The sequence below is a fragment of the Pristis pectinata genome, chromosome 7 (genome assembly GCF_009764475.1).
Source record: "Pristis pectinata isolate sPriPec2 chromosome 7, sPriPec2.1.pri, whole genome shotgun sequence".
Taxonomy (NCBI): domain Eukaryota; kingdom Metazoa; phylum Chordata; class Chondrichthyes; order Rhinopristiformes; family Pristidae; genus Pristis; species Pristis pectinata.
This window is the reverse complement of record NC_067411.1, coordinates 44012293-44027156: the sequence shown is the minus strand read 5'-3', so window position 1 is coordinate 44027156 and position 14864 is coordinate 44012293. Positions and strand designations below refer to the sequence as shown.

Genomic DNA, 14864 nt, shown 5'->3' with positions numbered 1-14864 from the left:
TAGTTATGTGCAGGAAAACTGACATATTAGTTCATCAAGGAATTGGGAAGGTATATGGTACATTGATCTTTACAGCAAGTGGAAAAGAGTGTGAGACCATAGGCATAATTTCTTCATCCAGAGAGAAGGGATTATTTGGAAGTCTCTACCCAATATGGTGTGAGGGATCAGTCGCTGATTATATTCAAGACAGACATCAGTAGATTGTTGGATACTAAGAGAATCAGGAGATTTGGACTGGTACAGGGAAGTGATACTGAGGTGAAGTATCAGTCATGGTCTCAGTGAATGGAGGACATGACATGAGGGGTTGAAATGCCAACTCCTGCTTCTAACTCCTACATTCTTTGACATTATATTTCTTTCCTTAAAGTACATCGATGAACCCAAAGCTACTTTTAGAGATAATTCCTCCTGTACAGGGTGCTCTGTTGCAGCCTTGACTGACAGACTTGGCATTGACCTTTAACAGTTTTGAATTAATGCGACAACCTATTATTTTCCCATGTAAAATAACTAAACATGTTAGGTCTGATAAATCTATGAATAAGTAAGTTGTTGATGGTATAAGAAGTGACAATCGCTGCCAAACATCCCTTTGACCTGAAAATAATAATCTCACGTGTGGATCCTCAGAAGAGATTTTAAAATATTTATAAATGTGTTTTGCTTATTTCTAATATCTCTGTTGTTTAATCTCAGCAGTATTTCCTTCCTGTACATGATCCAAATGTAATTTAGATTTGATGGTGATACTTACTCTGGATTGAGAGGAGAGCCCTTCTGTTAGTTTGGATTCCATTGCCCCAGCTATTTCCACTTCCTAAACATGAGAGTAGAATTTCAAACTCATTGTATTTACTTGGTTGCAGAAGGTATTTCCTAATTGGGCTAAAGACATCTGCACACCAGGAATACATCAAGGTCCTCAATGGTTATCACCAAGTAGGACCTTCCACCACTCTCCAAATTGATAACCTGAGTTGTGAATAAGGAATGAAAGAGCACTGAACCAAATACAATATACCTCTCATTTACTTCAACCTTTGATCACCATCATAACTCTGGTGAAGTTAGCAGATTTTCTGAATTGAAACGATCATGGAGACTTAGCACATTTTTGTTTACTTCTCCTCCTGTTTGTGACCCCATGTGTTGTTACCTCTACTGAACTGGAGAGATGTTTTGATAGGAGTATTTAGAGTGTAGACAAAATGAACAAAGAGAAGCTGTTTGCTTGGTGGAAAGGGCAAGAACCAGAGGATCCAGATTTAAGGTGATTGGCAAAAAAAATACTGGTGATATGAGGAAAAGTTTTTTCCACACAGTCAACAGTTCTGATCTACATTTCACTGCCTGAGTGGGAGTGGGAGAAGATTTGACAGTGGTTTTCAAAAGAGAATTGGATAAAAAATGTTCAAAAGGAGCAGGGGAATAAGGGAAACTGGATTGGCTTTGCAAAAAGGTGGCATGGCTTTGATGGTCTGAATGGCCTCCAGGTTCACTGTAATAATTATATGCTTCTATAATTAATGTGCTGCTGTTTTCCCAGTAGTGTTTGATACCACTGTCCTGTAGTTAGGAGTCTATTTATACAATGAAATTGGAAGTCGCCAAAGCATATTCAACATATATCTGGTGAATTCTTCACTCAGACTCAACAGTGATATCTCTAAGTTGTCAACCATCTTCGTTGGATCAGCTAATGCATTAAATATGAATTACAGAGTGGGACGGTTCACTGAGACCTTTCGTTCAATTGCAACTATGACCAATTGAATCGCTAGATGCAGAGGAGCCAGGCAGTTAAAGTAATACTCAGCTAAAGCTGAAGCTACTCATATTAGCACTCAATATCTAAATTAAAAATAGTAATAGGTAAACCAAAGAAAGCTAGTTACAAATTGTTGCAAGCCTTTGGTATCTGTACTTAAAGTGTGGTGATATTTAACCATGCCCACCTCAATTCATTTTACCCTTGTCCAAGCTGTTGTTAATTATACACTTAATTTTTCTCAACACACTGTTCGAAGAAAGTCCTCACTCTACCCTTTGATTTGATGCCATCTAAAATTCTGCTCTTCCTCTCCTAATTTTCATCACATTCCATTCATTCATTGCCCTTATGTTTGCTGACTTACACACACACGCACGCACGCACGCACGCACGCATGCACGCACACTCATCCCACAGACCAGTGCCTAATCCACAGCTGTAAAGTGCTTATTCCTAATTACTTTAGCATTTGAAAGCCTATGAAGCAATTCTGAGGTACAGTCATTGTTGCAGTAATGGAGAGGCAGCAGCCGGCTTGCATACACTTGTATGACTAGAACCATAGCATCTGTTTTAGAGATGTTGCTTGAGGGATTAGTATCAATCAAGGTACGAGCAAAACCTCACCTGCACTTCTTTGAGATGGTCCCTTGAAGTCTTGTGCATTCATCTGAGAAAGCAGTTTAAAATGGCATTGGAAAGACAAGTCCTCGAACAGAGCAGTAGTCTCTTAGTACAGCACTGAAGTCATAACCTAGATTTTGTGCTCCAGTCCTTGAACTGTGCATTGACCCCATGACCTTCTGTCTCAGAGGAGAGTATGCAGTGCACATAAGCACGTGAGCTGCATTGCATTTCACAAAAGACAGTATGTTTCCAATTCCCTATTCAAGCAAACTGCTGAAGTACAGTTTTGTGTTGCTCAGTGGATTCCCAAAGGTAAGTCACATGCCTGAAAATCACACGACAATGCTGTATGGCATTAAGTTAAACAGTCCCTGCACATTCTGCTCTATTGACAGAAACCCAAAGTAGTTGGCAAAGTTTGTTGCTGTGAAGCACCATTGCAAAAGAATAAAGTGAAACTTGGGAATTTGAGTTGAAATATGTCCAAATATATTTTTCTATGATTGAGTAGAAGAACATAAGGAATAGAATGAGGAATAAGCCATTCACCCCTTGTCCCTTTGCCACCATTCAATGTGACCTCAGCTGATCCCTTACTTCAGTACCATTTTCCTATCCTATCTTCATATCCCATAAGATCCTTAATATCCAAGATCTTCACTATAATCAATCTTCGCTCTAGCATACACAACCTCCACGACTCGCTTGGATAGAGAATCCAAAGATTCACTACCTTCTGGCTGAAGAGATCTCAGGCTTGTATGACTGTCTCCCTATTTTGAGACTCCTGAATTTAGATCATCCCTGCATCAACTCTGTAAAGCCATGTAGGAATTTTTAATGTTTCAATGAGGTCCTCTAAACTCAGAATAGAGGCCCAATCTGCCTAATCTCTCCTCGTGGGACAAATCCCTATCCCAGGAATCAATCTGCTGAGCCATTGTTGCACAAGGCAGCGAGAGGTATAGACAGATTGTATATAGTCCAAATATAGTCCACTTTTCTATTTTTTCTACTGAAGATGATGACCTTATTTTGATTGCCGTATCATGTTCCATCTGCCATGATGCCTCTCATTTTCTTAACATTCCTATATCCCCCCTAAATCTGTCTTTGTTCTTCTCATGACCCATTATTGTCACCCAGCTTTGTATAATCAGTAAACTCGCATATATTACACGTGCTCCCCTCTTCCAAATCATTGGTATAGATTGTAAACAGCACCAATCCCTGTTGCACCCCTTTAGCCATAGCCTCTCAACCTGAAAATGACCTATTTATTCCAGTTCCTAGTCCACATTAATATATTACCCCAATCGCATGTGCTCTAATCTTCTTCAATAACCTCTTCTGTGGCACCTTAACGAAGACCCTCTGAAAGTCCAAATATATTAAATCCACTTGTTCCTCCTTATCTATTCTGCTGCTTACAGCTTCAAAAAACTCTTAACAGGTTTGTCAAAGATGATTTCCCATCCACATAGCATGTTGACTTTGTCCATATGTATGATTCTTTTCTAAGAGGTGATGCTGAGGTGCAGGAAATCAGATCTTGAAGATCTAATAGTTTAGAGTGCCATTAATAGCTCCGATAACTTTTAATTATAAAGCTAATTTACTTCAGTTCTTTATTTAATCTAGATCTCTACTCTTAACACTAAGTAAGAGATTCTAATGTTTTCCCTATCTTTATAGTTCTGTAGGTTTGTAGGTCCCTACTTTGTCTCTTCCCCCTTGCTTGAATAGTAGCTACATTTGCAATCTTTAGTTCTATTGGAATCAATTCTAGAATTTATAGTATTTTGGAACATAGCAACAGAATATTTATTTCTAAACCATGGGATGCAGGGAAGCAGATCCTGAAGATTTATTGGTATAAATGCCATTAATATCGCCCATACTACTTTTTTTTTTGCTAATGCTACTTATTTCACTTCTTCATTTATATGTTGTTCTCCACTATTTCCAAGAGATTTTTATGTATCCTTCTGTGAAGGAAAAACAAAATATTGGTTTAATTTCTCTGTTTTTCTTTCAAATGTTGTAATTTCTCCTGTGTCCCTCTGTTAAAGGCCCGTATTAACTTTTGCATCTCTTTTCCATTTTACATTTTGACAGAAGCTTTTACAGGCTGTGTTAATGTTACCCACTGGCCTAATATCTTATTCTCCCTTCCTTTTCCTTATCGATATCCTGGTCACCATTTGCGCAATTCTGAAATTTTTCCCAGCTTCAGGCCAACTGCTCTTTTTGATAACATTATAAGTGCATTTAATCTAATCCTATCTTTAACTTGTTACCAAAGTTGGATCATATTTCTTACCAGGTTTTTGTGTTTTAAAAGGGTAAAAGTTTGTTGTTAGCAATGTATTAATTTTTTAAATGTTAATTGTTGCCTCCTGCCTCATGCTTTCATAAGTTTACTCTGTAGATTTAAGACCCTGGTTTCAGATAGAACAAAATCACTTTCAATCTTAATAACGTATTTTGTCAGTTCATGATCACTCTTCCCTAAAAACCCTGAATTAATTTTTCACATTGTGCATTATGAGATCTAAAATAGCCTGTTCCCAAGCTGGTTTCTCAACGTAATGATCTAGAAGATCATCACATCTACACTCCGTGAATTCATCCTCCACATTATTGCTATTAATTTGGTCAGCACAGTCCACAGTAGATGAAGGACAACTGTGATTATTGCAATACCCTTACTTACATGTGCCCCAAATTTCCTGATATATATATATATATATATCCCACATTTCCACTATTTTTTTCAGGGCCTTAAAGTAATTCCCATTGCTCATTGCTGTTTCATAGCTCTACCCCAACTGATTCTATTTGATTTTCCAAGGTAAGTTCCTTTCTCTCTACCGCCATTGAGAGATGGCAGCCTTTATTATCAAGTTTATTGCTCCTCCTTTTGCATTTGCCTATCTCTTCTACAGGTTAAGTATCCCAGTATACTTCATTCCCAACCACTGTCACTCTGCAACCATGTCTCCACAATGGCTATTTGATTGTACCCATTTATTTCTATTTCACCATTAATTTCTCCATCTTGCATTCAGATGAAGAACTTTACCATTTTCCCTTCTCAAACTCTAATTATAAATTAAAGTTCTTATATTTATATGCTCTGTCCCTTCCTGTCCCTATAGTTATCATTATCCATTTTGCAATATAGTCCTCTCCTTTCTCATTAACTTTCTAAATTTCCCCTTAAATGTTGCAGACTGATGATGATAAATGACTACAAAATGATAATGGAGACTAAAGCAAAATGCCACTGACACTGGAAACTGAAAATCAAAACTGAAAATACTAGAAATATTCAGCAGATCTGACAGCATCCGTGGGGAGAGGAACAGAGATAATGTTTCAATTTCATGACCTTTCGTCAGACATTAAAACTGAAGAGACAGTGGGTGGTGTGGGGAAGAATGGAATAAAAGGGAAAGAGCACATTGGAGTGAAACAGGTGAGATTAAATCATAAAAGGGACAGTGGTGCAAGGTGATGGAGGGAGGTAATGGAACAAGTCAAGAAACAAAAGATCAATTCACAGGAGATATAAATGAAAAAAAGAAATGGAATTAGAATCTGAAATGGCAAAGCAAAATACTGTGGAATATTGAAATCCAAAAAAAATGCTAAGATGCTAATTTTCTGAAATTGTTGAAATCAGTGTGTAATAGTAGGCAGTAATGTGCCCAATCAGAAAATGAGGTGCTATTCAAAAAAGACCATATGTAGTGGTTGACCTTGCCTCCTGCAGTTCTCTTGTTGAGGCATGGTGAAGAGCGTATCCACTGTGCTTCCAGAAGGAAGGAATCTGCGCTCTGTTTCAGGGACCAGCTTTTTGCATACTGGGAGGAGGTGATTGAAGAGGACCTTGGTGATGACTTTCCCTGTGGCAGGAAGCAGAGTGACCCCTCTGTAGGTACAAGATGTCGCCTTTCTTGAAGACAGTCATGATTACGTCATTTCAGAGTTAACTGGTGTATCCTCCTTATCCCAGAAGTAGACAATGAGATAGTGGTGTGTGACCAGAATTCTTCTTTGGCAAGTTCTAGCACTTCAGCAGGGATACCATTGGCTTTGGAGGTTTTGCTTCTTTTCAGTTGGCATAGAGCCTTTTCAACACCTTGTCAGTCTGTGATGAACTAAACTATGGCTCAGGGTCAAGGGTACTCATGTCAAAGACAGACTAACAGTTGACGAGTTTACTGAGTACTGTGAATTGTTCCTTACAGTGGCCTCTGACTGCCTCTCTGGCTTTGGTAAGTTCACATCCATTCTTGGCTCTCAGAGGGATGGGCATTTGGGTGCTTTGTCTGTAGAATGCCTTGACAATGCTGAAGAATCCAAGAATGTCATGGTTATTGATGAAGTACTGGATCTTCTGCACTCTTTCCACCCACCATCTGCTGTTTAGGTCATTGATTTTCTGTTGGACCTTGACCTTCAGTTGCTTCTAGAGCTGTTTCTTTCCCTTGAAATAAGGTGAAGCTTTCAAACCAAGATACCTGAACTGGCTCTTCTGGTCATTTTCATCAAATCAGTCCTGGTGTCTTCTGATGGAGAAACCAAGAATCTCTTTACAGGTGTTAATTAGGGTGGACTTCAGTGCTGTCCAGATAGTGGCTCCTTTTGTTTGAGAGTGTCACGAACCAGCAACAAAAGAAACACACTGAGCATGATTCAGTGTTAAAAACTATTTTATTAATTACTACTTATGATAATACGTAAAATAAAAGTAAAAATGTTAGTATGTTAGAATTCAAAAATGTTAAACCTCGAACGTTAACCCCAAAACTAAACTCGTTGTGTGTGTGTGTGACAAAGTCCCAAACTCCAAGTTCCGGAATGGTTCTTAAAGTTCAGTTCCGCAAGCCATAAGGTGAAACATGAGCAAGGGCTTCTTCAACAACCACCGTTGTCAGAAGATAAGACGTAGATGTAGGGAAACATAGAGAGAGTAAATACAAAATCCAAATGTTCCACGATGGAACCCAAACGACACTTCAGTGTTTACTCGGTAGTGACTTCCTCACCCCGAAAAGCATCCGAATCGTGGTCGTCCACACACAAATACCTGTTTCCTTCTACAGGTCAGCAATAAAGTGAACTCCACCAGATTACTTCCAACTTCCATACATGGGTTTCAGTGGCAAACACAGTTATTGTTTCTCATCCATCGATAGAGAAAACAAGCAGGCTGGTGTCTCTCTCCCTTCTCTCTCTCTCTCTCTCTCCTTCTTCAACAACGTCATTACGTCCTTTATCTTCTATTGACGTAAGCACGCCCCACACACACACACACACACACACACACACACACACACACTCTCTATCTTAAAGGGACTTTCACTGAGTCCGTAACACCTCCCACCTAAAAAAAATTTTTCCCAAGAAAAATTTAACCACGCATACAGTTAGTAATGTTAATGATTATCATGCTACACAACTACAGACTATCAGATTAGTACAGATACATGTTTCCCATTTAACATCAGGAAAGACAATCAGCAATCACATTATCTTTGCCTTTAATGTGAGTTATCATGAGATCAAACTCTTGCAAAATTAAACTCCAGTTTAACAGCCTTCTGTTCTTGTTTTTGACTCGGCTCAGAAACACCAATCGGTTATGATCTGTATACACAGTCAATGGTTTCTGAGCAGTGCAAACATATACACTGAAATGTTGCAAGGCTAAAACAAGCGACAGTAATTCTTTCTCTATGGTGGAATAATTCTTTTGATGCTCATTAAATTTCTTTGAAAAGTAAGCTACAGGATGGTCAATATCATCAAGGTCACCCTTCTGCAACAACACAGCTCCTGCAGCTTCATCACTGGCATCTACTGCTAATGAAAATGGCTTTTCAAAGTCAGGTGTTTTGAGCACAGGATGGTAGCATAAAATGGCTTTCAGCTTCTCAAATGCTTCTTGACAAGAATCTGTCCAAACAAACTTTACTCCCTTCTTCAGAAGATTAGTTAGGGGAAGAGCAATATCAGCAAAATTTTTACAAAATTTTCGGTAATATCCAACCATTCCCAAAAATCTTCTAACAGTCCTCGTACCTGTGGGAATAGGTAACTCAGATATCGCTTGAACTTTTGCCTGAACAGGAGCTTGCTTGCCTTGACCTACAACATAACCAAGATACATCACAGTGACATGGCCAAATTCACTTTTAGCCAAGTTAACTGTAAGGTTAGCCTTGGAAAGTCTTTCAAACAACCTTTCTAACGCAGAGATGTGATCTTCCCAAGTATCATTCCCAGTCACTAAGTCGTCAATGTAGGCATCTGTATGTTTTAACCCATGAATCACTGAATTAATCATTCTTTGAAATGTTGCTGGAGCATTTTTCATTCCAAATGGTAAAACATTGTATTCATACAATCCAGAAGGGGTTACAAAGGCTGAAATCTCCCTTCCTCTATCTGTTAATGGAACATACCAGTACCCTTTTAATAGGTCAATCTTTGTAAGAAATTTTGCCTTTCCCACTCTATCTATGCAATCATCCACCCTAGGAATAGGGTAAGCATCTGACTTTGTTACAGCATTCACTTTCCTGTAATCTGTGCAAAATCTAACAGTTCCATCAGGTTTAGGTACAATAACACAGGGCGAACTCCAATTTGAAGTTGAATGTCTAATAATATCATTTTCCAACATGTACTTTAGTTCCTGATCAACAAGTTTACTTTTTTCCACATTCATTCGATATGGGTGTTGTTTGATTGGTTTGCATCCCCAACATCAACATCATGGGTAATTATCGATGTTCTGTTTGGAACATCTGGGAACAGATTTTTAAATTTTAAAATTAATTCTCTCATCTGTTGTTTTTGTGAAACTTGTAAATGGTCCAACTTCGTTTCAAGGTTCTCCATGATATTTTGGTTTTTTAGTTTCGATGGAACAATATTTGGTCTAAATTGGCCTTCCTCAACATCAACATCAGGCATTCTAGAAATAACCTTTACATCATCCACCAAGGCCACAACTGAATCCCTCTCATAATAAGGTTTTAGCATGTTTACATGACAGAGTTGTGTTTTCTTGCGTCTATCTGGTGTTTTGATTATATATGTTAAATCAGTCACTCGAGATTCAATAACATAGGGTCCAGAAAAACGAGATTGCAAGGGGTTATTTTGGCTAGGAAAAAATACCAACACCTTTTGCCCCACTGCAAATGTCCTAGGCCGAGCACGTCTATCAAAATATGTCTTCATTCTTATCTGGCTGGTTTTCAAATTCTCTCTCGCTAGCTGGCAGACTCTCTCCAACCGAGTTTTAAATTTTTGGACATAGTCCAACAGACTCAAGTGCACTTCCTCATTAACCCATTGCTCTCTCAACAACTCCAAAGATCCTCTCACCCTATGTCCAAATATAAGCTCAGACGGACTAAATCCTATTGACTCCTGGATTGATTCTCTAACGGCAAACAAAAGTAAATGAATACCTTCGTCCCAATCCTTTGTGTTTTCAAAGCAATAAGTCTTCAGCATATTTTTGAAAGTAGAATGTAATCTCTCCAGAGCTTCTTGAGATTCTGGGTGATATGCAGATGATACAATCTGCTTTGCCCCCAGCTCATAGACTATTTGTTGAAAAAAATTTGACATAAAATTACTACCTTGATCAGATTGGATTTCTTTTGGCAAACCAAACAAGGTAAAAAATTTTAAAAGAGCCTTTGACACCGTCTTGGCCTTAGTATTTCTAAGGGGTATTGCCTCTGGAAATCTAGAAGTCACACACATTATAGTTAACAAATACTGATTTCCAGTCTTAGACTTTGGTAAAGGGCCAACACAGTCCACAATCACCTTCGAAAAGGGCTCACCAAAAGCAGGAATTGGTTTCAATGGAGCCACAGGGGGTTTTTGATTTGGTTTACCTACCATCTGACATGTGTGGCAGGTTCGACAAAACATCACCACATCTTTTCTCAAACCAGGCCAATAGAATTGTTTCAAGATCTTCCCTACAGTTTTACTCACCCCAAAATGACCACCCAAAGGCATACTGTGGGCCAGGTTTAAAATTTCATCCCTATAAACTTTTGGAACAACAACCTGATGAATAACTTCCCATTCCTCATTAACAGGAACATGAGGAGGTCTCCATTTCCTCATTAACACTCCATTTTTGACATAATATCCAATTGGCACTTTTTCAATCTCCTCACATGAGAGTGCTTTTTCTTTCAATTCTGTCAACTCAGGATCCTTTGTCTGTTCCACCATAAAATCCTTCCTCGACAAAGACAAATCTTTAAATTCAGGCTCACTATAAGGATGTTGATCCTCCAGTGAAGACAGAAAAGTCTCCGATAAAGCATCATAATTTTCTTCCTTTTTAGGACTGTCACAAGGAACCACATCAGACTGCACCGGACTGTCTGTCTTGGCTAATTCTTTAGCTCTAGCTCGAGTCACCGCACATGATGGGTAAACATATGGATCATTCTCAGACTCATCAATCCTTGGTTTGGTCGTTAACCGTACCACAGGAACAATTTCTCCATCTGCAAGGTCATTTCCCAATAACAAAGAAACTCCTTCCACTGGCAACCTAGGTCTTATCCCTATCTCGACTGGTCCTTCCACGAACTTTGACTTTAAAATCACCCTGTGTAGAGGGACAGACATGGTGTCATCTGTAACGCCTCGCACTAGATTTACCTCACCAGTGTCACTTTCTTCACCAAAATTTAAAACACTGTCCAGCAAGAGAGATTGACTAGCCCCAGTATCTCTAAGAATTTTCACTGACACCTGGGGTGACTCATCATTCAGTGAAACAAAACCCTCTGATACAAAAGAACGGAATTCCTTTCTCACCTCCTCCAACTTTTCCGCTTTTACCTCTTGCAAGGACTGATCTTTAACTGCATCTCCTAAACCTTTTTGATTTTTAATTGCCTGAAAGCAAGCATTGGGCACAGCTTCCTTCCTTTTCTTCAAAAGTGCACAATTAGATATCACATGGCCAGGTTTCTTACAGTAATAACAAGTACGCTCAACAGGTTTCTCCAGCCCTGGCTTCTTTTCATCTTTTCCTTTTTGATTACCTCCCAATTTAATCTCCGGTTTACCTGGATTGTCCTTGTAACTCTTTTGAAAGGTTTTAGGTTATCCCCATTTGGATTTATGGGTTAAAGCATAATCATCTGCCAACCTAGCAGTGTCTTGTAAAGTTTCCACTGCCTTATCATTTAAATATGTTGTTAATTCAGCTGGAACACATCTTTTAAAGTCCTCCACCAGTATCAATTCTTTCAATTTATCAAAATCCCCATCTACATTTTAGCCATGTACCATCGTTCAAAACATATTCTCTTTCCATTGGCAAATTCCATATAAGTCTGATCTGCAGATTTCCTCAAGTCTCTGAATTTTTGTCTATAAGCTTCAGGTACCAATTCATAGGCCTTCAATATAGCTTGTTTTACCTTGGTATAATCAGCTGCATCCTCAGCAGACAAAGCAGAATAAGCTTTTTGAGCTTTACCTTTAATCACACTCTGTACCATAAGAGCCCATCCTTTCCTTGGCCAGTTTGAACTCACAGCAACCTTTTCAAAATGTTGGAAATACTGATCAACCTGATCTTCTTCAAAAGGAGGGACTAATCGAACCTCCCTGCTGGCTGAAAAACCATCATCAGAATCAGATTCCAAACTCCTACGCTTCATTTGTAACTCATGCTGCCTCTTTTTCTCCTCGTTATCCAACTCCATCCTCCTCAATTCCATCTGCTTCATTGCTAGATCAGCCTCTATCTTCATCTGAGTTATCTCTCGTTCAGTCTCTAATCTCTTTTGTTCTCGTTCAGCTTCTAATTTATTTTGCTCTCATTCAGCCTCTATCTTTGCCAGCTGCACCTGTGCCTCAGAAATTGCTATTTCACTACCAGGAAACTGTTTTAGCACTTCCTTCTCAAACACCTTCTTTTCCACATAATGGCCAGCTATCAGTCTCTGAATATCTGCCTTTCTCATAGACTGCTTTACTTCTGTAAGGTTTAGCTTTGTAGCAATCTTTATCAGATCATCCTTTTTCGCCACCTCCAATCCCTTTTGGGTTGGTGACTCCAAAAATGCCTTAATATCCATTGCTGCTGGTTTCCACACACACAAGCCAATTAAAAAGAATTTATCAGACCTCCCTCAAAAATCTTTGGATTGGATCCCGGACGAATCTCGTCAATCTTGGGAACTATCCCGGACTAGCCCCCAATTTTGTCACGAACCAGCAACAAAAGAAACACACTGAGCATGATTCAGTGTTAAAAACTATTATTAATTACTACTTATGATAATACGTAAAATAAAAGTAAAAATGTTAGTATGTTAGAATTCAAAAATGTTAAACCTCGAACGTTAACCCCAAAACTAAACTCGTTGTGTGTGTGACAAAGTCCCAAACTCCAAGTTCCGGAATGGTTCTTAAAGTTCAGTTCTGCAAGCCATAAGGTGAAACATGAGCAAGGGCTTCTTCAACAACCACCGTTGTCAGAAGATAAGACGTAGATGTAGGGAAACATAGAGAGAGTAAATACAAAATCCAAATGTTCCACGATGGAACCCAAACGACACTTCAGTGTTTACTCGGTAGTGACTTCCTCACCCCGAAAAGCATCCGAATCGTGGTCGTCCACACACAAATACCTGTTTCCTTCTACAGGTCAGCAATAAAGTGAACTCCACCGGATTATTTCCAACTTCCATACATGGGTTTCAGTGGCAAACACAGTTATTGTTTCTCATCCATCGATAGAGAAAACAAGCAGGCTGGTGTCTCTCTCCCTTCTCTCTCTCTCTCTCCTTCTTCAACAACGTCATTACGTCCTTTATCTTCTATTGACGTAAGCACGCCCCACACACACACACACACACACACACACTCTCTCTCTATCTTAAAGGGACTTTCACTGAGTCCGTAACAAGAATCATTGGGTTGTTTCTGAGGCATTGTCACTGAGACCTTCACCACTGATTTTCTTGCAATACTTTTTCTGTTGCCACCATGAATCTGGGGCTGTTGATGGAGATAATAGAATAATCTAATTCCAGTGTCTGGATTGGCAGTAATACCATGTGATCTTCTGCTTATTTGTCTGGCAAAATTAGTTGAATGTGACAGGCAAGTAGAAGTCCAACATTGCCCCTGCAGACTAAACAAACATGTTCCACAAACTAATCAGCAAACCTGCACTTTGTCTCTCCAGCGGAGAATCGCTGCATCATAAGCAGTAAGCACAATACACTTAATTGGAAGAAGTACAAATAGGATCTATGCTTCACTTGCAGAGAGTGTTTAGGTGCTTGGAAGGAGGGAAAGACGGAAGTAAAAGGACAGGAGTTGCATCTCCTGCAGTTACATAGCAGAGGAAGTTGATGAAAGTGGGGGAATAGCAATGGCTGATTGGTCCTTCTGTTCCTGAGAGCCCAATACTGTCTTCTGCATTTCTCACCTTTGAGTGGGACAAAAAGTTCTGTCAAAATTAATTTATTTTAATGGGATTTGATGCTGAAACAAAGTATAGAGTATAAAGTTGCATAAGATCTCAATGTTTCTCAGAAACTTTATCAAGCTCTTGGTGCTATTTAATTATTGAGGTGCAAAATGTAATTGCATATAATTGGAGCAGAAATTAAATAAATTTGACAACTTTTCCAAAAGAATATTCATTGCACTTTTGGAGTGGTGAATTTAAGAAAAATCTTTTAAGGGAGAAGTGAGTTCTTATGCTGTCGACTTATCTCCAGAGGTAGCTGGCTTGGGAAATGTTGACTTTGATACTTTAGTTCAATTAATTTTAGCATTTTTGAATGATTCAGCATTAAGAGGAAGGGTGCCTATGGCAGCATAGAGAGGAAGGAAATGCAAAGAGAGCTCATTGAAACAGAAAAAATTCTGAGTAGGAGTGATAAAGGTAGATGGCGAGATGCTGTTTTCTGAAGCTGGAGGGGGCATAGTCTCACGTTGAGAAGTCGAACATTTACACAGATGATTATAAGTATATGGAATTCTCCACCACAGAGGACATAGGTTGCTCAGCTGTTGAATATATTCAGTGCTAAAATTTTCTCTGAACATAGTGTGTGGCACTGTAGAGCACCAGTAAACCTCAAGTCAACGAGAATCAAATGGAAGACACTCGAGGACTTTGAGTCACTGTTGCACAGAGGAAGATGATTGTGTTTTTATCTCAGCCCCAAGCCATCACTGCATGACTTCCTCATTCTAGGCTCAGCCATCTTCAACTGCTTTGTCAATGGCTTCTTTCCATCAAAAGGTCAGAAGTGGGGATGTTCACCAATGGTTGCACTTTGTTCTCCAACTATGTTATGTTGGAATGGCCATAGTGGGAGTGGGCCAGCGTAGGAGTGGGCATTCTGAAGCTTTGGCTCAACAGGCT

General features: G+C 39.2%; 1 protein-coding gene across 1 annotated transcript in view; it reads left to right on the top strand.

Annotated features, from left to right (window-relative positions):
* Positions 1-14864, top strand: part of grin3a (glutamate receptor, ionotropic, N-methyl-D-aspartate 3A) — a 163718-nt gene that overhangs the window by 126759 nt on the left and 22095 nt on the right. The gene's annotated exons all lie outside the window — the stretch shown is intronic.